The sequence below is a fragment of the Aquarana catesbeiana genome, linkage group LG03, assembly GCF_042186555.1.
Source record: "Aquarana catesbeiana isolate 2022-GZ linkage group LG03, ASM4218655v1, whole genome shotgun sequence".
NCBI lineage: Eukaryota > Metazoa > Chordata > Amphibia > Anura > Ranidae > Aquarana > Aquarana catesbeiana.
Genome location: NC_133326.1, coordinates 660,280,771 through 660,302,124, shown reverse-complemented (window position 1 = coordinate 660,302,124; position 21,354 = coordinate 660,280,771). Strand labels below are relative to the sequence as shown.

At 48.0% G+C, this 21,354-nt stretch overlaps 1 long non-coding RNA gene across 4 annotated transcripts in view; it reads right to left on the bottom strand.

Moving 5' to 3' along the window:
* Positions 1–4,521: 4,521 nt before the first annotated feature.
* LOC141133413 (uncharacterized) overlaps positions 4,522–21,354 on the bottom strand; it is a 1,430,344-nt gene continuing 1,413,511 nt past the window's right edge. For 2 of the 4 annotated variants that reach the window (XR_012243065.1, XR_012243066.1), the window contains one exon: positions 4,522–5,868. This is a non-coding gene — a long non-coding RNA (uncharacterized lncRNA). Of the gene's footprint in view, positions 5,869–6,037; positions 7,556–21,354 lie in introns of those variants that run through there. The other 2 variants (XR_012243068.1, XR_012243067.1) reach the window with 2 other exon arrangements.

The following is a 21,354-nucleotide window of genomic DNA, read 5'->3' as shown; positions in this document are numbered from 1 at the left end:
AGGAACTGAGGATGGCCTCCTAACTCTCCACTCCAAGGTATTAAGGAACTGAGGATGTCCTCCTACCTATCCACCCCAAATAATACGGCACTATGGAAGCCGTCCTACCCCTCAACCCCAAAGCATTGAGGAACTGAGGATGTCCTCCTAATTCTCCACTCCAAGGTATTAAGGAACTGAGAATGCCCTCCTACCTCTCCACGTTAAAGTATCAAGGCACTGAGGATGCCCTCCTACCCCTCTACCCCAAAGTATTGAGAAACTGAGGGTGCCCTCCTACCCCAAAGTATTGAGGAACTGAGGATGCCCTCCTAACTCTCCACTCCAAGGTATTAAGGAACTGAGAATGCCCTCCTACCTCTCCACGTTAAAGTATCAAGGCACTGAGGATGCCCTCCTACCCCTCTACCCCAAAGTAATGAGAAACTGAGGGTGCCCTCCTACCCCAAAGTATTGAGGCACTGAGGAAGCCCTCCTAACTCTCTACCCCAAGGTATTAAGGAACTGAGGATGTCCTCCTACCTATCCACCCCAAATAATACGGCACTATGGAAGCCGTCCTACCCCTCAACCCCAAAGTATTGAGGAACTGAGGATGCCCTCCTAACTCTCCACTCCAAGGTATTAAGGAACTGAGAATGCCCTCCTACCCCTCCACGTTAAAGTATCAAGGCACTGAGGATGCCCTCCTACCCCTCTACCCCAAAAGTATTGAGAAACTGAGGGTGCCCTCCTACCCCAAAGTATTGAGGAACTGAGGATGTCCTCCTAACTCTCCACTCCAAGGTATTAAGGAACTGAGAATGCCCTCCTAACTCTCCACTTTAAAGTATCAAGGCACTGAGGATGTCCTCCTACCCCTCTACCCCAAAGTATTGAGAAACTGAGGGTGCCCTCCTACCCCAAAGTATTGAGGCACTGAGGAAGCCCTCCTAACTCTCTACCCCAAGGTATTAAGGAACTGAGGATGTCCTCCTACCTATCCATCCCAAATAATACGGCACTATGGAAGCCGTCCTACCCCTCAACCCCAAAGTATTGAGGAACTGAGGATGCCCTCCTAACTCTCCACTTGAAGGTATTAAGGAACTGAGAATGCCCTCCTACCTCTCCACGTTAAAGTATCAATGCACCGAGGATGCCCTCCTACCCCTCTACCCCAAAGTATTGAGAAATTGAGGGTGCCCTCCTACCCCAAAGTATTGAGGAACTGAGGATGCCCTCCTAACTCTCCACTCCAAGGTATTAAGGAACTGAGAATGCCCTCCTACCTCTCCACGTTAAAGTATCAAGGCACTGAGGATGCCCTCCTACCCCTCTACCCCAAAGTATTGAGAAACTGAGGGTGCCCTCCTACCCCAAAGTATTGAGGCACTGAGGAAGCCCTCCTAACTCTCTACCCCAAAGTATTAAGGAACTGAGGATGTCCTCCTACCTATCCACCCCAAATAATACGGCACTATGGAAGCCGTCCTACCCCTCAACCCCAAAGTATTGAGGAACTGAGGATGCCCTCCTAACTCTCCACTCCAAGGTATTAAGGAACTGAGAATGCCCTCCTACCTCTCCACGTTAAAGTATCAAGGCACTGAGGATGCCCTCCTACCCCTCTACCCCAAAGTATTGAGAAACTGAGGGTGCCCTCCTACCCCAAAGTATTGAGGAACTGAGGATGCCCTCCTAACTCTCCACTCCAAGGTATTAAGGAACTGAGAATGCCCTCCTACCTCTCCACGTTAAAGTATCAAGGCACTGAGGATGCCCTCCTACCCCTCTACCCCAAAGTATTGAGAAACTGAGGGTGCCCTCCTACCCCAAAGTATTGAGGAACTGAGGATGCCCTCCTAACTCTCCACTCCAAGGTATTAAGGAACTGAGAATGCCCTCCTACCTCTCCACGTTAAAGTATCAAGGCACTGAGGATGCCCTCCTACCCCTCTACCCCAAAGTATTGAGAAACTGAGGGTGCCCTCCTACCCCAAAGTATTGAGGCACTGAGGAAGCCCTCCTAACTCTCTACCCCAAAGTATTAAGGAACTGAGGATGTCCTCCTACCTATCCACCCCAAATAATACGGCACTATGGAAGCCGTCCTACCCCTCAACCCCAAAGTATTGAGGAACTGAGGATGCCCTCCTAACTCTCCACTCCAAGGTATTAAGGAACTGAGAATGCCCTCCTACCTCTCCACGTTAAAGTATCAAGGCACTGAGGATGCCCTCCTACCCCTCTACCCCAAAGTATTGAGAAACTGAGGGTGCCCTCCTACCCCAAAGTATTGAGGAACTGAGGATGCCCTCCTAACTCTCCACTCCAAGGTATTAAGGAACTGAGAATGCCCTCCTACCTCTCCATGTTAAAGTATCAAGGCACTGAGGATGCCCTCCTACCCCTCTACCCCAAGGTATTGAGAAACTGAGGGTGCCCTCCTACCCCAAAGTATTGAGGCACTGAGGAAGCCCTCCTAACTCTCTACCCCAAGGTATTAAGGAACTGAGGATGTCCTCCTACCTATCCACCCCAAATAATACGGCACTATGGAAGCCGTCCTACCCCTCAACCCCAAAGTATTGAGGAACTGAGGATGCCCTCCTAACTCTCCACTCCAAGGTATTAAGGAACTGAGAATGCCCTCCTACCTCTCCATGTTAAAGTATCAAGGCACTGAGGATGCCCTCCTACCCCTCTACCCCAAAGTATTGAGAAACTGAGGGTGCCCTCCTACCCCAAAGTATTGAGGCACTGAGGAAGCCCTCCTAACTCTCTACCCCAAGGTATTAGGGAACTGAGGATGTCCTCCTACCTATCCATCCCAAATAATACGGCACTATGGAAGCCGTCCTACCCCTCAACCCCAAAGTATTGAGGAACTGAGGATGCCCTCCTACCTCTCCACTCCAAGGTATTAAGGAACTGAGAATGCCCTCCTACCTCTCCACGTTAAAGTATCAAGGCACTGAGGATGCCCTCCTACCCCTCTACCCCAAAGTATTGAGAAACTGAGGGTGCCCTCCTACCCCAAAGTATTGAGGAACTGAGGATGCCCTCCTAACTCTCCACTCCAAGGTATTAAGGAACTGAGAATGCCCTCCTACCTCTCCACGTTAAAGTATCAAGGCACTGAGGATGCCCTCCTACCCCTCTACCCCAAGGTATTGAGAAACTGAGGGTGCCCTCCTACCCCAAAGTATTGAGGCACTGAGGAAGCCCTCCTAACTCTCTACCCAAAGGTATTAAGGAACTGAGGATGTCCTCCTACCTATCCACCCCAAATAATACGGCACTATGGAAGCCGTCCTACCCCTCAACCCCAAAGTATTGAGGAACTGAGGATGCCCTCCTAACTCTCCACTCCAAGGTATTAAGGAACTGAGAATACCCTCCTACCTCTCCATGTTAAAGTATCAAGGCACTGAGGATGCCCTCCTACCCCTCTACCCCAAAGTATTGAGAAACTGAGGGTGCCCTCCTACCCCAAAGTACTGAGGCACTGAGGAAGCCCTCCTAACTCTCTACCCCAAGGTATTAGGGAACTGAGGATGTCCTCCTACCTATCCATCCCAAATAATACGGCACTATGGAAGCCGTCCTACCCCTCAACCCCAAAGTATTGAGGAACTGAGGATACCCTCCTAACTCTCCACTCCAAGGTATTAAGGAACTGAGAATGCCCTCCTACCTCTCCACGTTAAAGTATCAAGGCACTGAGGATGCCCTCCTACCCCTCTACCCCAAAGTATTGAGAAACTGAGGGTGCCCTCCTACCCCAAAGTATTGAGGAACTGAGGATGCCCTCCTAACTCTCCACTCCAAGGTATTAAGGAACTGAGGATGTCCTCCTACCTATCCACCCCAAATAATACGGCACTATGGAAGCCGTCCTACCCCTCAACCCCAAAGTATTGAGGAACTGTGGATGTCCTCCTAACTCTCCACTCCAAGGTATTAAGGAACTGAGAATGCCCTCCTACCTCTCCACGTTAAAGTATCAAGGCATTGAGGATGCCCTCCTACCCCTCTACCCCAAAGTATTGAGAAACTGAGGGTGCCCTCCTACCCCAAAGTATTGAGGAACTGAGGATGCCCTCCTAACTCTCCACTCCAAGGTATTAAGGAACTGAGAATGCCCTCCTACCTCTCCACGTTAAAGTATCAAGGCACTGAGGATGCCCTCCTACCCCTCTACCCCAAAGTATTGAGAAACTGAGGGTGCCCTCCTAACTCTCCATTCCAAGGTATTAAGGATCTGAGGATGCCCTCCTACCTCTCCACGTTAAAGTATCGAGGCACTGAGGATGCCCTGCTACACCTCCACCCCAAAGTATTGAGGAACTGAGGGTGCCTCGTACTCCTCCACCAAGCTGCATCTGTTGACAAGTGACAAGCTGCTTCTGTTGACAAGCTGCATCTGGTGGCAGGTGACGTGGCAACTCATAAGCTGCATTTGTTATTATTATTATTATACAGCATTTATATAGTGCCAACAGTTTACGTAGCGCTTTACAACTTGAGGGTAGACAGTACAAATAAAATACATTTTAATACAGTAGGAATCAAAGGTCCCTGCTCCTTAGAGCTTACAATCTAAGAATCTGTTGAAAGTGACAATCTGCTTCTGTTAACAAGCTGCATCTGGTGGCAGGTGACGTGGCAACTCATAAGCTGAATTTGTTATTATTATTATTATACAGGATTTATATAGTGCCAACAGTTTACGTAGCGCTTTACAACTTGAGGGTAGACAGTACAAATACAATACATTTTAATACACTAGGAATCAGAGGTCCCTGCTCATAGAGCTTACAATCTAAGAATCTGTTGAAAGTGACAATCTGCTTCTGTTGACAAGCTGCATCTGGTGGCAGGTGACGTGGCAATTGACAAGCTGCATCTGTTGATGAGTGTCAAACTGCATCTGGTGGCAGACGACATGGCAACTCATAAGCTGCATCCAGAGGTTGACAAACCAGAGGTTGACAATGAATAGAAATAATGCGCTTCAATCATTCTGACACTATATCAACTATGGTGCAGTGATAATGGAATTGCCAACACCATCCATCGCCCCGACAAATTACCTGTGAAAAGACCCATAAAAAAGCACCATTAAAGTCCCATCTTTTCAATGACATCACTCCATTAAACAGATTGATAGAAGATCTGCATGGAGTTTGTTTTTGTTATAATGCCCCTGCAATGGATTTGCTTGGTTTAAACTGAAAAGTTAATTTAGGATAGATACATACATAGTGCAGCCAAGGCGATGTCTTGTCCCCTTCATATACCCAAATCTGGAGCTTTCTATTTCTCTTATTCAAAATGAATAATTGTCGACGAGTGTCAAACTGCATCTGGTGGCAGGCGACATGGCAACTCATAAGCTGCATCTGTTGAACGTGACAATCTGCTTCTGTTGAAAAGCTGCATCTAGTGGCAGGGGACGTGGCAATTGACAAGCTGCATCTGTTGACAAGTGTCAAACTGCATCTGGTGGCAGGCGGCATGGCAACTCATAAGCTGCATTCAGAGGTTGACAAAGGAACCGTCCAGAGTTCCGAAACGCGTCCCTTTCTTATGACCTCACATCCTCCGCTCTGCGGTCCAGGCTGGTTACAGAGTCTCTCAGCATTTGACATCACTTCTGGGTCCTTCTCCTCTCCGCGCTGATGACGCCGGCTCCAACAGCGTTCCAGCGTCTCATCCTGCTGCGGACTGTGATAGATCCAGTGAGTCACACATCCATCATTCTGAAGACTTCCCTCCGCTGTGACCCCTTCCAATGCTGTTTTTTACAACTTCCATGATGTGCCTGTTCTATTCCTCCATCCTGTAAGTGTTTTTAACCCACTTGGGATATTAAAACAGTACCTGTGAAAAGACCCATAAAAAAAGCACCATTAAAGTCCCATCTTTTCAATGACATCACTCCATTAAACAGATTGATAGAAGATCTGCATGGAGTTTGTTTTTGTTATAATGCCCCTGCAATGGAATTGCTTGGTTTAAACTGAGAAGTTAATTTAGGATATATACATACATAGTGCAGCCAAGGCGATGTCTTGTCCCCACATATACCCAAATCTGGAGCTTTCTATTTCTATTATTTAAAATGAATAAACTCCATTAGTTATCAGAAATGGTGATATACAGTCCGGATGGGGTTTGGTTCATAACAGATTAGAATCAGATGAGAATAGAACATGGACAAGGAGGAGAGAGCAGAAATGGTACTTCCTCCCTCGACGCACAGAACACGACTAACGGCTACTGCCCTGCTCTGCTATTTATAGGCTTTGCTGCGCTGTGACGTCATCGAGGCTGTCTGGCAGAAATAACGGTTCCAGAGCTGGGTCTCCATGGAGACGGTGGGGCAGGGAAGGCGATCACGTGGGTAAGGGATGGCAGCCACGTGTGTAAGTCACGTGTGTAAGTGATGGCAGCCACGTGTGTAAGTGATGGCAGCCACTATCTTCCGGTTCCGTGTGAGGAGAGCGGACTCAGGAGGACACCGAGCTCGGGTTGTCACCAGAGGCGGCTCTCTAATTAGACGGTCGCTTAAGGCCTCGCCGGCTGCTTACTATCCCTGACATGGAGGGAATGTCCCCGGTCGGTGTCCCCAGCACCGGCGTTTTTATAGTTTTCCCCCTCCGGTATCAGACTGACTACTCAGCACTGCACCGTCCGAGCTCTCAGGGTCAGTGGACGGCTCCGTGTTCTCCCCTCCCCCAACTCCTCCCCTTCTGCCGGGCTCTGCTCTCATCTCCTGCCATGTGCAGAGCTGGGAGCTCAGATAATAATAATAATACCTCTCCGATCCGCTCTGCAGGATGGACCGTCTGCAGAGGAGGACTTGTCAGAGAGGAGATCATCAGGGAGCCTCAAGGTACAGCAAGACTTCACCCCCAGACCGAGGAGGGCGCCCCAAAAATCAATACTGACAACCCCCCCACACCCAGCCCTGATGATATGTATCCCACCCGGCATATGAGGCCATCCACTGACCCCCTGTCATTATTATCCTAATCATCTCCCTGTGCCTGGCATCCCACCACCCTACCCCCTGTCATCATCATCCCCCCTGTACCCCTCTGCCAGCTTACTACCACCCCACCCCCTGTCATCCTCATACCCCTTTACCAGATTCCCTATACCGCTCTGCCAGCTTCCTACCACCCCATCCATCATCTTCATCCCCCTGTACCCCTCTGCCACCATCCCACCCCGTCATCATCATCATCCCCCTGTCATCTTCCCCCCCCTGCACCCCTCTGCCAGCTTCCTCCCACCCGCCATCTTCATCCCCCCTGTAGTCCACTGCCAGCTTCCTACCACCCCACCCCCTGTCATCTTCATCCCCCTTTACCAGATTCCCTATACCGCTCTTCCTACCACCCCATCCATCATCTTCATCCCCCTGCACTCCTCTGCCAGCTTCCTACCACCCCACCTGTACTCTACTGCCAGCTTCCTACCACCCCACCATCTTCATCCCCCCTGTACCAGCTTCCTACCACCCCACCCCTGTCATCTTCCCCCCTGTACTCCTCTGCCAGCTTCCTATTCCCCCCCCCCCGTACTCTACTGCCAGCTTCCTACCACCCCACCATCTTCATCCCCCCTGTACCAGCTTCCTACCACCCCACCCCTGTCATCTTCATCCCCCGGTACCCCTCTGCCACCAGCTTCCTACCACCCCACCCCTGTCATCTTCATCCCCCGGTACCCCTCTGCCACCAGCTTCCTACCACCCCACCCCTGTCATCTTCATCCCCCGATACCCCTCTGCCACCAGCTTCCTACCACCCCACCCCTGTCATCTTCATCCCCCGGTACCCCTCTGCCACCAGCTTCCTACCACCCCACCCCTGTCATCTTAATCTCTCTGTATCCCTCTGCCAGCTTTCTACCTCCCCATCCCGTGTCATCTTCATCCCCCTGTTCCCCTCTGCTAGCTTCCTACCACCCCACCCTGTAATCTTCATCCCCCCTGTACTCCACTACCAGCTTCCTACCACCCCGCCCCCTGTCATCTTCATACCCCTTTACCAGATTCCCTATACCGCTCTGCCAGCTTCCTACCACCCCATCCATCATCTTCATCCCCCTGCACTCCTCTGCCAGCTTCCTACCACCCCACCATCCTCATACCCCTGTACCCCTCTGCCAGCTTCCTACCACCCCATCCCGTCATATTCATCCCCCTGTACCCCTCTGCCAGCTTCCTACCACCCCGTCATCCTCATCCCCCTGCACTCCTCTGCCAGCTTCCTACCACCCCACCCCTGTCATCTTCCCCCCTGTACTCCTCTGCCAGCTTCCTATCCCCCCCCCCTGTACTCTACTGCCAGCTTCCTACCACCCCACCATCTTCATCCCCCTGTACCAGCTTCCTACCACCCCTGTCATCATCATCCCCCCTGCACCCCTCTGCCAGCTTACACCCCTCTGCTAGCTTACTACCACTCCACCCCTGTCATCTTTATCCCCCTGTTTCCCTCTGCCAGCTTCCTACCACCCCACCACTGTCATCTTCATTCCCCTGTTCCCCTCTGCCAGCTTCCTACCACCCCACCACTGTCATCTTCATTCCCCTGTTCCCCTCTGCCAGCTTCCTACCACCCCACCCCTGTCATCTTCATCCCCCTGTACTCCACTGCCAGCATCCTACCACCCCACCCTGTGTCATCTTCACCCCCCCCCCCCGAACCCCGCTGCCAGCTTCCTACCACCCCACCCCATCATCTTCATCCCCCTGTACTCCACTGCCAGGTTCCTATCATGCCATCCACTATCATTGTCCCCATACCCCGCCTCTGACATCCTACCACTCTGACCCCTTTCATCAACATACCCATCAGCCCCCTGTACCCCACTACTAGCATCCAACCACCATACCCCATCATCTTCTTTATCTCCATCCCCCCTGTACCCCACTGCCAGCTTCCTACCACCACACCCATTGTCATCAACATCCCCATCCTACCCCTATTATTATAGGGGGAGATATGATCTCAGCCTCTCACCCTAATGCTGCCATCCAACCAAGTGTACCCCAACCGTTGCATCACACACCACAATACTGCCCTGCCACCCAGTGAGAGGTAATGATGTGCAGTAACCTTTAGCAACCAATCATTGAGTGGTAATATTGTACAGTAACCTCTAGCAACCAATCAGTGAGCCTGGCGCAATCAGTGAGTGTGAACCAGATCTTTATGCTTACATTATTAAAGGTTTTTTTGGATAAGTCTATGTGCGTGTTTGTTTTTTGGGATATTGGGGTGGAGAGCGAAATTGGTAGGGGGGGAGCCAGGAAAATGTTTGTCCAGGGTCCAGTCAATATTAAAGATGGCCCTGGGTGTCTCCAGGCGGGCAGGGTGAGGAGGCTGGCACACACTGGGGTAAAGCAATGGAGGTTCCAACCAGCTGAAACCCCCCACCCCCCCTCACACTGAGAACATCTCATCAGCTGCAGCCAATGTCGGGCTCTAACGCCGTCCTAGACTTCTACCAAAGCCGACACTGTTTTGCATGGCATCCCTTGTATCATGTCCACACAGTCTCTGACCATCCCTTGTATCATGTCCGCACAGTCTCTGACCATCTCTTTGATGGCCGCACAGTCTCTGACCATCCCTTGTATCATGTCCGCACAGTCTCTGACCGTCCCTTGTATCATGTCCACACAGTCTCTGACCATCCCTTGTATCATGTCCGCACAGTCTCTGACCATCTCTTGTATGATGGCCGCACAGTCTCTGACCATCCCTTGTATCATGTCCGCACAGTCTCTGGCCATCTCTTGTATCATGGCCGCACAGTCTCTGACCATCCCTTGTATCATGGCCGCACAGTCTCTGACCAACTCTTGTATCCTGGCTGCACAGTCTCTGACCATCTCTTGTATCATCCCTTGTATCATGGCCGCACAGTCTCTGACCATCCCTTGTATCATGGCCGCACAGTCTCTGACCCTCCCTTGTATCATGGTCGCACAGTCTTTGACCATCTCTTGTATCATGGCCGCACAGTCTCTGACCATCTCTTGTATCATGGCCGCACAGTCTCTGGCCATCTCTTGTATCACGGCCGCACAGTCTCTGACCATCCCTTGTATCATGGCCGCACAGTCTCTGACCATCTCTTGTATCATGGCCGCACAGTCTCTGGCCATCTCTTGTATCACGGCCGCACAGTCTCTGATCATCCCTTGTATCACGGCCGCACAGTCTCTGACCATCTCTTGTATTATGGCCGCACAGTCTCTGACCATCTCTTGTATCATGGCCGCACAGTCTCTGGCCATCTCTTCTATCATGGCCGCACAGTCTCTGACCATCTCTTGTATTATGGCCGCACAGTCTCTGGCCATCTCTTGTATCACGGCCGCACAGTCTCTGATCATCCCTTGTATCACGGCCGCACAGTCTCTGACCATCTCTTGTATTATGGCCGCACAGTCTCTGACCATCTCTTGTATCATGGCCGCACAGTCTCTGGCCATCTCTTCTATCATGGCCGCACAGTCTCTGACCATCTCTTGTATTATGGCCGCACAGTCTCTGACCATCCCTTGTATCATGGCCGCACAGTCTCTGACCATCCCTTGTATTATGGCCGCACAGTCTCTGACCATCCCTTGTATCATGGCCGCACAGTCTCTGACCATCCCTTGTATCATGGCCGCACAGTCTCTGGCCATCTCTTGTATCATGGCCGCACAGTCTCTGGCCATCTCTAACCAGAGGTCCCCCCCCACATTAGAGTTCCGTTTTAAATGCAAGTTGGAACTCTGCAGACTTTGATGTAAAGGGGAATGCTGTGCAATCTGATATAAGGTGATCTCTGGTCACCAGAGCCCCCTCTTACATAAGAGTTCCCCTTTACATCAAATTCTTCAGCATTCCCCTTTACATCATGATCGGCAGCACTCCCCTTTACATCAAAGTTCCCCTTGCACTGTAAGGGTAATCCTGCAGACTCTGATGTAAGGGGGAACACTGTGCTGGGTTATATTAACCTGACTAGGGCTGCAACTAATGATTATTTTCATAATCGATTAGTTGGTCGATTACTGTTTAGATTAATTGGTTAATAACTTTAAAAAAAAAAGTGTGGTGTATAATTTAGTTAATATGTAAAGTTTTAAAAAAAGACAATTTATTCTTAAAAATCTTTATGCAGTGGTAAATAAAAATAGCCAACTATATGGTTAGGGAGCAAAATATCTAATCCACTCTGAGAATAACAGACAGAAGAGATATACTGTATATACTATTAGAGGAGAGATAAGAACGTTCGGATCCGGATGTTGTTGGGTGATAGGACATGTGACCACGTGGTCACATGTCCTATCACCCAACAACATCCGGATCCTTTGGCTGCCCCCCTGTGTAAGCTGGAACGCACGCCAGCGTGGAGGAGACATGAAAGGCTTTTTCTGACTGTGAAGTCACCCTGACATGCAAGCAGCCCCAGTGCCGGGTAGGCACCCACCAATGTAAGCGGCCATTTGGCTTTTTAATTTGTTTACTTTTTTAATAAATGGTTTTACGCTATGGAGACTGTTTTTGTTTCCTATGTATCCTTATCCTATCTTGAATGAGCTTGACGGGAACGATCCATGCCTATAATACCAACCACAGTCCGGCCATCCATGTGAGCAGGCACAACCCTGCACAAGCGCTAGTGACTCTCTTTTTAACTAAAGGAGTCATTGGTATCTGGTAAGCAGATATCTACTACTTCGAGGTGTTTTCCTTTTTCTTATTTTCCTTTGGTGATGGAAAACCTTTCGTTTACAGCAACAAGATTGGGATATTATTGAAAGATATCATTTCAAACCACTTCAAAACACTTTTTTATGTGGACAATCAATCACTATATATTTGTTTCACTATTGTGGGCACTCCAATGTGTAATCTAATTATGATTTGTCATTATTATGTTTTTCATTTTTTTGGTAATGCAGGATATTTATTTATTTAAAGCACTTGAATAGTATGGTATCTAGCGCCCCCTAGCTTTCTTACATTTCCATTTTTTTGGTAATGCAGGAGATTTATTTATTTATTTAGAGCACTTGAATAATATGGTATCTAGCGCCCCCTATCTTCCTTACATTATAGATCCCATAATGTGCCATGTGCCCCACAATGTACCCTGATGATGTGCCACATAATGTGCCCCGTGCTCTAATGTGCCATGTGCCCAGTGCTCTAATGTGCCATGTGCCCTAATGTGCCATGTAGCCTGATGTGCCCTAATGTGCTATGTGCCCTGATGTGCCCCATCATGTGCCCAGATGTGCCATAATGTGCCCTGATGTGCCATGTGCCCTGATGTGCCCCGTGCCCTGATGTGCTATGTGCCCTGAGCCCTGATGTGCCATGTGCCCCATGCCCTGATGTTCCATGTGCCCTGATGTGCTATGTGCCCTGTGCCCTGATGTACCATGTGGCCTGATGTGCCCCGTGCCCTGATGTGCTATGTGCCCTGATGTGTCCCATGCCCTGATGTGCTATGTGCCCCATAATGTGCCATGTGCCCTGATGTGCCCCGATGTGCTATGTGCCCCGTGCCCTGATGTGCTATGTGCCCTGATGTGCCATGTGGCCTGATGTGCCCCGTGCCCTGATGTGCCACATGCCCTGATGTGCCCCGTGCCCTGATGTGCTTTGCCCTGATGTCCTGTGCCCTGATGTGCCCTGTGCCCTGATGTCCTGTGCCCCGGTGTGCTGTGCCTCAATGTCGTGTGACCTGATGTTCTGTGCCCTGATGTGCTATACCCTGATGTGCTGTGCCCTGTACCCTGATGTGATGTACCCTGATGTACTGTGCCCTGACGTGTTGTGCCCTATTAGCTGATGTGCTGGGCTCTGTACCCTGATGTGCTGTGCCCTGATGTACTGTGACCTGTACCCTGATGTGCTGTGCCCTGTACCCTGATATGTTGTGCCCTGTACACTGATGTACTGGGCTCTGTACCCTGATGTGGCCTGGTGTGCTGTACCCTGATGCACTGTACCCTTTACGCTGATGCACATTGACTGATGGACAAATGATCGAAAGAGTACCACTTGACTAAACAGCCACTCAGAGCGGCAAGAATGTGGAATTCCCTTCCACAGGCGGTGGTCTCAGCGGGGAGCATCGATAGTTTCAAAAAACTATTAGATAAGCACCTGAATGACCGCAACATACAGGGATATACAATGTAATTCTGACATATAATCACACACATAGGTTGGACTTGATGTACTTGTGTATTTTTTCAACCTCACCTTCTATGTAACTATGTCATTTCTTTAACCACTTCAGCCCTGGAAGGATTTACCCCCTTCCTGCCCAGAGCACTTTTTACAATTTGGCACTGCGTCGCTTTAACTGCTAATTGCGCGGTCATGGAATGCTGTACCCAAACAAAATTTGCGTCCTTTTTTTCCCACAAATAGAGCTTTCTTTTGATGGTATTTGATCACCTCTGCGGTTTTTATTTTTTGTGCTGTAAACGGAAAAAGACCGAAAATTTTGAAAAAAAATGATATTTTCTACTTTTTGTTATAAAAAAAATCCTATAAACTCAATTTTAGTCATACATTTAGGCCAAAATGTATTCGGCCACATGTCTTTGGTAAAAAAAAATGTCAATAAGCGTATATTTATTGGTTTGCGCAAAAGTTATAGCGTCTACAAGCTAGGGTACATTTTCTGGAATTTATACAGCTTTTAGTTTATGACTGCATATGTCATTTCTTGAGGTGCTAAAATGGCAGGGCAGTACAAACCCCCCAAATGACCCCATTTTGGAAAGTAGACACCCCCAAGGAAATTGCTGAGAGGCATGTTGAGCCCATTGAATATTAATTTTTTTTGTCCCAAGTGATTGAATAATGACAAAAAAAAAAAAAATTACAAAAAGTTGTCACTAAATTATATATTGCTCACACAGGCCATGGGCATATGTGGAATTGCACCCCAAAATACATTCAGCTGTTTCTCCTAAGTACGGGGATACCACATGTGTGGGACTTTTTGGGAGCCTAGCCGCGTACGGGGCACTGAAAACCAATCACCACCTTCAGGATTTCTAAGGGCGTAAATTTTTGATTTCACTCCTCACTACCTATCACAGTTTTGAATTTGAAGAGGCGAAAAGTTGGGACTTTGAGTGAGACGCGAGTCTCCATCCCTACGCATACAGGAAACAGGAAGGTTGGGACTTTGAGTGAGGTGGGCAAATGAAGCCAGCGGGTCAGTCACCGTAAAATCAAGCCATTTTATTTGTACATAGTAACATAGTAACATGATAATAGTCCCAATATGGGTTTGACTGTCAAGTCATATACAAATACATCCTGATTGGTACTTTGTAAACATTGATGACAAACCCCTGAAAACAAGTGCAGGGCAGATAGTCTAAAAGGTGAAACATCCATAAAATGCATAAAATCACAACGTAAATTAGTAAGGTCTTGTTGGTTGGTGAACACAGTAAAGAGGGGTAATTGTAAGGTGCATATCGTAAGCCCGACACGTTTCGTGTATCAAAACACTCTTCAGGGGCGATTTAGCACCAATATCTAAAAACAAAAGAAAAAGGGGGGAAGGGTATTCTAAGTGAATGAGATACAATATGCATTATGAAAAAAGGCAAATATGCATATGGGGGGGGCCAAAACACCACTACCCCAAATGGATACTCACATGCCGAAGGGGTATGAACTCCATGAGGTGTGCAGTCACAGGGCCACCAACTGAATCAGGATGGATATTATTCCATAGGGCACTTGCCCTGTAAATACTTGCCCCCCCTTCAGGGGTTGTGTAGTATGGCATTACATGTCCCTCCATGGTTTTTACTCATCCTTGTTGTTTATTGGTTTTGTTTTCTTTGTTTTTGTCTTGGTTTTTCTTTTCCCAATATTAGTGCAGCTGTGTGGTTTGTCTCTGGGGATGTCACATCTCGTCGGCTGCCTCCTCCATGCAATGTCCGGGAGCTGCAAGGCATGGCGGGATCCCTCCCCTTTCCCCCCTCTCGTCCGCCTTGGTGGGCGTGGGGGATTGGGGCGGGTTTCTCTCCGTGCGTCGGCGTCATGTCCCTCTAAAAGCCCTATTAGGAATACAAAAGTACTTAAACAAATTCCTACACTATGGGATTTTAAAACCCTGTCAGTCTCCCTGGAATACACCTCTACTCCTAGTGCAGAAACCCGAAACAGCTCACTGTCGTCCTGTTCAAGACCTCAGAGCGGTCAATCAGGCTGTAATGACCATGCACCCAGCGGTCAATAATGAACTGTTACAATTACTGTGGGAGGCAGGTTATAAGGTGTCCCAGAGAAAGGTGCAATTTTGACAAGAGACTGTAAAGTACCTGGGATTCAGAGTATCACAAGGACAGAGACAATTGGGAGAAGGCAGGAAAGAAGCTGTTTTGTCAGATTCCCACCCCGACTACCAGACGGCAAGTACGTGAATTCCTGGGGGTGGCAGCATTCTGCTGAATCTGGATACCGGACTTTGCCACAAAAGCCAGACCCCTCTATGAATCCACAAAGGGGGGGAGAAAAGGAACCCTTTCAATGGGGACAACAACAAAACAGAGCATTCCAAGACATTAAGGTCTCCCTAATGCAGGCTCCTGCGCTAGGCTTGCCAGATAGCCAAAAAGTCTTCTATTTGTATGTCAGTGAAAAACAAGGAATAGTAGTAGGAGTCCTGACACAATACTCCTCGTCTTGGCAGCGCCCTGTAGCATACCTTTCAAAACAACTGGACACTGTAGCTCAGGGATGGTCATCCTGCCTGCGGGCCATCGCAGCCCTCCTTGTGGCCGAAGCTGACAAGTTGTCTTTAGGTCAGGAGACTTATGTCCGAGTCCCACACCAAGTACAGGCATTAATGGATTACAAGGGAAAACACTGGTTTATTAACAGTCGAATGGTTAAATATCAAGCTATGCTGTGTGAAAATCCTTGTATCCACTTAGAGACTGCAAACACTTTAAACCCAGCCACTCTGCTCCCCACCTCACAGGAACCCCTAACTCATGACTGTCTCCAGGTAATGGATATGCAAGCCGACCAGACTTGAAAGACAGCCCCTTGGAAAATCCAAACGTTGCGTACTTTACTGACAGAAGCAGTTTTGTAAAAGATGTTTATCCCCAGATATAAGCTCAGACAATGGCCCTGCCTTTGTCCACAAGTGCCTCCAGGAATTAGCAACAGCACTTAAGATTACTTGGAAACTACACACTGCATATAGGCCCCAAAGCTCTGGAAAAGTTGAACGAATGAACTGTACGCTCAAGCACAACTGGCCAAGCTCTGTCAGGAAACCCAAATGAAATGGACCTTGATGTTGCCCATTGCTTTACTGAGAATTCGGAGTACCTGAACAAAGAGGACAAATCTGTCCCCTTTAAGGTACTGTATGGTAGGCCCCCACCCATCATTAGAAGGATAAGAGGAGACTTGCATCAGATAGGAGGGGTAGTTAACCGTGAACTGATACAGAGACTTGGGGAAAGTATGCAGGACATAGGGAAATGGGTTCAAGAGAAACTTCCTGTAAGCTTGTCGAACCCAGTACACCCCTTCAAACCAGGAGACACAGTGTGGGTAAAGGAGTGGAACTTAACCCCACTAGGGCCAAATTGGAGAGGTCCTTACACTGTTCTGCTATCTACCCCAACAGCCATTAAGGTAGCTGAGGTGACACCCTGGATACACCACTCCAGGGTAAAATGAGCTGCTGACCTCACAGACTCCTGGCACAGTACAGTAGATCCCCAAGATACTTTGAGACTGAGATTGACCAGAGAAATCAGAAGGAAGAACTCCAGCCCTGTGTTCAACACACCCCTGGAAGCTGCTGAATTTACGCACGGCAGAAGATAGACAGACTGCAGCCCTGCGGCCAACACACTCCTGGAAGCTGCTGGCTCAACGCACGGCAGAAGATAAAGGATATCTACTAAGCTCTTCTCCAACCTCACCCCGGGCGCTGGTTGGTCTACGCATAAGCTGAAGCCTAAGGATATTCATCGGTGTAATGTTTACTAAAATCTTTATAATGAGACTGTTGATAGCCATAGCAGTGATACTGGCCGAGCTAAAAAGGGGGGAGGGTAATTCATGTGACCCTTGTATAAGGACCACCAGAGTAGGATCCATAGCTACCAAGATGTTACTGTGGCACTCCCATTATCAATGCAAGGGCACAGTAGCTGGTACCTGCATACATAATGGGACTACCTATTCAATGTGCTCCGTTGAAAATCAGATAACCTGTTATGACCCCACTTATGCTCCCTATAAAACTTGGCTAACCGTTCGGAGCTTTAGCTCCACCGGTGAGCTGGTAAACCATACCCTGATCACCAACTCAAGTATTGTAGAGACAAGTTTTAATTATTTTCTGATTCTCCCTATAGTGTATGGAGTGCTAATATTTTTACTCTTTTTGCATTCTTATTGTTACCATGGGCCAAGGGTCACTATCCCAGTGTTTTATAAGTTAATGAGAGACCCGGCTGGAGCCGACAATGGGGAATAATCTCAGTAGAAGAATGTTTTGTGCCTGCTAGTGAGGTCATCATAGAAAAAAACAAAACAAAACTGTATGCTATTTAGTGATGCTTAATCTCGCTCATATTAATCGCTATGATTATGATCAAAGGGGGGAATGAAGTAGGAACAGGGGTCAGTTTATATGGCCATAGTTATGTGTGTAGTAAGACTGATTTAGAATTTCAGCTAAGAATCATATTTCTTGTATTTTATGTTGAAGCTACTTGTGACTTCCCCATCAATTTGCTACATTCCTCTTTCTGTGCAAAAAGCTTGCTTGCTGACATCATTTAAGACAGATGAAGGAACCTGCAAGAGCATACTGCAGAGAAACGAAAGTTTAGTAAAAAAAAAGCTAAAAATATATATTTTTGCAGAACTTGTCTGATTTTAGGATGCATATGATGATTTTTAAAAGGTTAGAATGTCTGGTATAAAGAAGTGTACTGCCTGTTCGCTTGTGACGTAATATGCTAAAAATTATATCTACACTGTATTCACTGTATCTGGGACTCTTGGCATGTAGACACGAGTCGGGTCAGGAGCTTCCATTCTTTTCTGGCCAGAAAGATGGAATAAAAATCTCGCATACCAGAGTTCATTGTCCAACTGTCATATACTGATATTCTGCTACTTTAGGATAAGCCCAGAAAGATCTTAAATTCGGAAACCGTAATTGGTTTCCAATCTCTGGCAAGGGAGGACTGGAGATTAGCGGCGATGAATTGATCAGCATACAAATTACTTTGGTCCACAATAGATCTACAGAGATCTTCGGTGAAAAACAGTGAATAAAAATCAAGTGACGTAAAATCAACTGTTTCCACCTGAATTCTGGGTTGGCCAGTGAATGGGGGAAATACGGGTGCTGCAGAAGTGGTGGGTTCCCAATTAGGATTGGCGAATGCAGCAGCACACCACCACATGTTACTGCAGTGCTGGTTTGACTACGACCAGGGTGTACTAAGCTGCTGGTGCTTGCCAGTTGAGCGGATGAGCGACACTAGTACTTCTCTGCTCCATACGAGAGCCCTGCGGTTCTTGCACCTCAACAACAGCAGAAGAAGATCGGGGTCTGGTATGCCTGACCTTGGCAGGGACCACAACTCCGTTGTCAGAGCTATCTGTCAGGGTGCCGCTGATGTCTACAGGATCGTATTCTGAGCCTAAATCTGACAGATGAGTGACTTCCTCTTCACTATCTGTCATGCTCAGAAACGTGTAGGCCTCTTCACTACTGTACCTTGGATTTGCCATTTTGGGCTCTAAATTTACTGGTACAGTAGTGAGACTCACAGGTAAAAAAGCTCCTAGGCTGTCAGCAACTGTATCAAACGCTACCAAAAAAACTGTTAGCGATCGCAGGGATCAGGCCTGACCCTGACGCGAACACTGCAGTTATGTGTTTAGTGTTTTGTAAGTAACAGTGATCGATCGATACTGCACTTAGGTGGGCTGGGCTAGGCTGGGTGGAGGGGCAAAACGCAGGTGCTAGCAGGTATCTGGGCTGATCCCGCTAACACTGCATTTTTGGGAACCCTAAACTGCTGGGGATGCTAGCATAGATCGGATCAGATCAGATATTGATCCGTACAGATACTACACTACCCCCTTCCCGCCGACCGAACGCATATATGCGTACTCGGCTTTCCGGGGTTATACCGGGATGATGCCCGCAGCTGCAGGCATCATCCCGGTACCGTTGTTTTCAGCGGGCGATCGGCTACCCGAGTATAACAACCGATGCGGCTAAAAGCCGCTCGGTTGTTATACCGGAGGAGCGGGAGGGGACATCCCCCCCCTCCCGCCGCCTCCCGCCGCAGGTTACCGGGCCTCCGTGCGATTGGGAGGCCCGGTGTCCGTTCCGCTGCCTTCGGTGGCTGGGGGCGGACTGGAACGAAGCTGCGAGCGGCTTCGTTCCAGCCTTCTTGCTGTAAACGCGGAAGCGACGTCATGACGTCACTTCCCGTTTACTCGGCTGCCAATGGCGCCGAATTTAAAAAAGTACACAGTATTCAGAATCGCCGTTTTCGGCGATCTGAATACTTTGAAGTGTAAAGGAGGGATGGGGGGTCTTTTAGACCCCCCATCCCTCCATAAAGAGTACCTGTCACCACATATTACTGTCACAAGGGATGTTTACATTGCTTGTGACAGCAATAAAAGTAAAAAAAAAAAAAAAAAAAAATTTTAAACACAATTTATAAAGTACAAAAATAAATAAAATAAATAAAAAAAAAAAATTTTTTTAAAGTGCCCCTGTCCCCGCGAGCTCGCGCAGCGAAGAAAACGCATACGGAGGTCGCGCCCGCATATGTAAACGGTGTTCAAACCACACATGTGAGGTATCGCCGCGATCGTCAGAGCGAGAGCAATAATTCTAGCCCTAGACCTCCTCTGTAGCTCAAACCTGGTAACCGTAAAAATTTTTTAAAGCGTCGCCTATGGAAATTCAAAGGTACCGTAGTTCGTCGCCATTCCACGAGTGCGTGCAATTATAAAGGGTGACATGTTTGGTATCTATTTACTCGGCGTAACATCATCTTTCACATTATACAAAAAAATTGGGGTAACTTTACTGTTTGGATTTTTTAAAATTCATGAAAGTGTCACTTTTCCAAAAATTTGCGTTTAAAACACCGCTGCACAAATACCGTGTGATAAAAAATATTGCAACAATCGTCATTTTATTCTCTAGATTCTCTGCTAAAAAAATATATATAATGTTTGGGGGTTCTAAGTAATTTTCTAGCAAAAAATATGGATTTTAACTTGTAAACACCAAATTTCAAAAATAGGCTTAGTCATGAAAGGGCTACTATTGGAGGTGTATGCTGCGTGCGTGGGTGTTAGCAGTACTGGCACTAATCTGACGCTGCATGGGGCGACGCAGACCCTAACTGACCCTAAAACCTAACTGATATCACCCGCTGGGCGATCAGGGGGTTAAACCTTTATTGGGTAATAAACGGCGGGTATAAAAAACAAACTAACTAACCAGCGTCACCCGTAACACTTATACGGTGATCACTGGTAAAAGGGTTAACTAGGGGGCAATCAGGGGGTTAAAACCTTTATTAGGTAGTATATGGGGGTACCTGACGCTATAAAAAGCAGTGAACCTAAATACCTACCTGGCTAACTAGCGTCACCTGTGACACTAACGCGGCGATCAGAAAAAAGATTGCTTAGTGACACTGGCGACAGGGGATGAAAGGGTTAACTGGGGGTGATCAAGGTGTTAAACCTTTATTGGGGGGGTTAGGGGGGTACCCTAGACCTAAAGGGGCCTACCACTAACAGCCCTAACACTTATAACCGTCACAAATGACACCAATGCAGTGATCAGTAAAAAAATAAAAACTGCTGTTGGTGTCACTTTGACAGGGGTTGCGGGGGGGGGTGATTGGGGGTGTTTTATGTGCCTATATGTACTAGTGTTAGTGTACTGCAACTCACATGGATGTCTTCTCTCCTCGGGCGCCGTAACGAAAAGGCTCCACGAGGAGAGATGACATCACTTCCTCTGCTTCTGTTTACATTTCAGAAGCAGAGGAAGCTTCCCATTCGTCAGGAGCAATTGCGAGTGGGTGGCCATGAATCAGTGGCCTCCCCCTCAGGGCAGATCGCTCCTGCAATGATGCCGACATGGGATGCATTAAGGTGAAAAAACATGAACCTTTACAACCCCTTTAAGTGGTTAAAAAGAAAATGTGCTTGAGTTATGTGTTGACTGAACTGAGCCACATAGGACTAATGCCGTGTACACATGACCGGA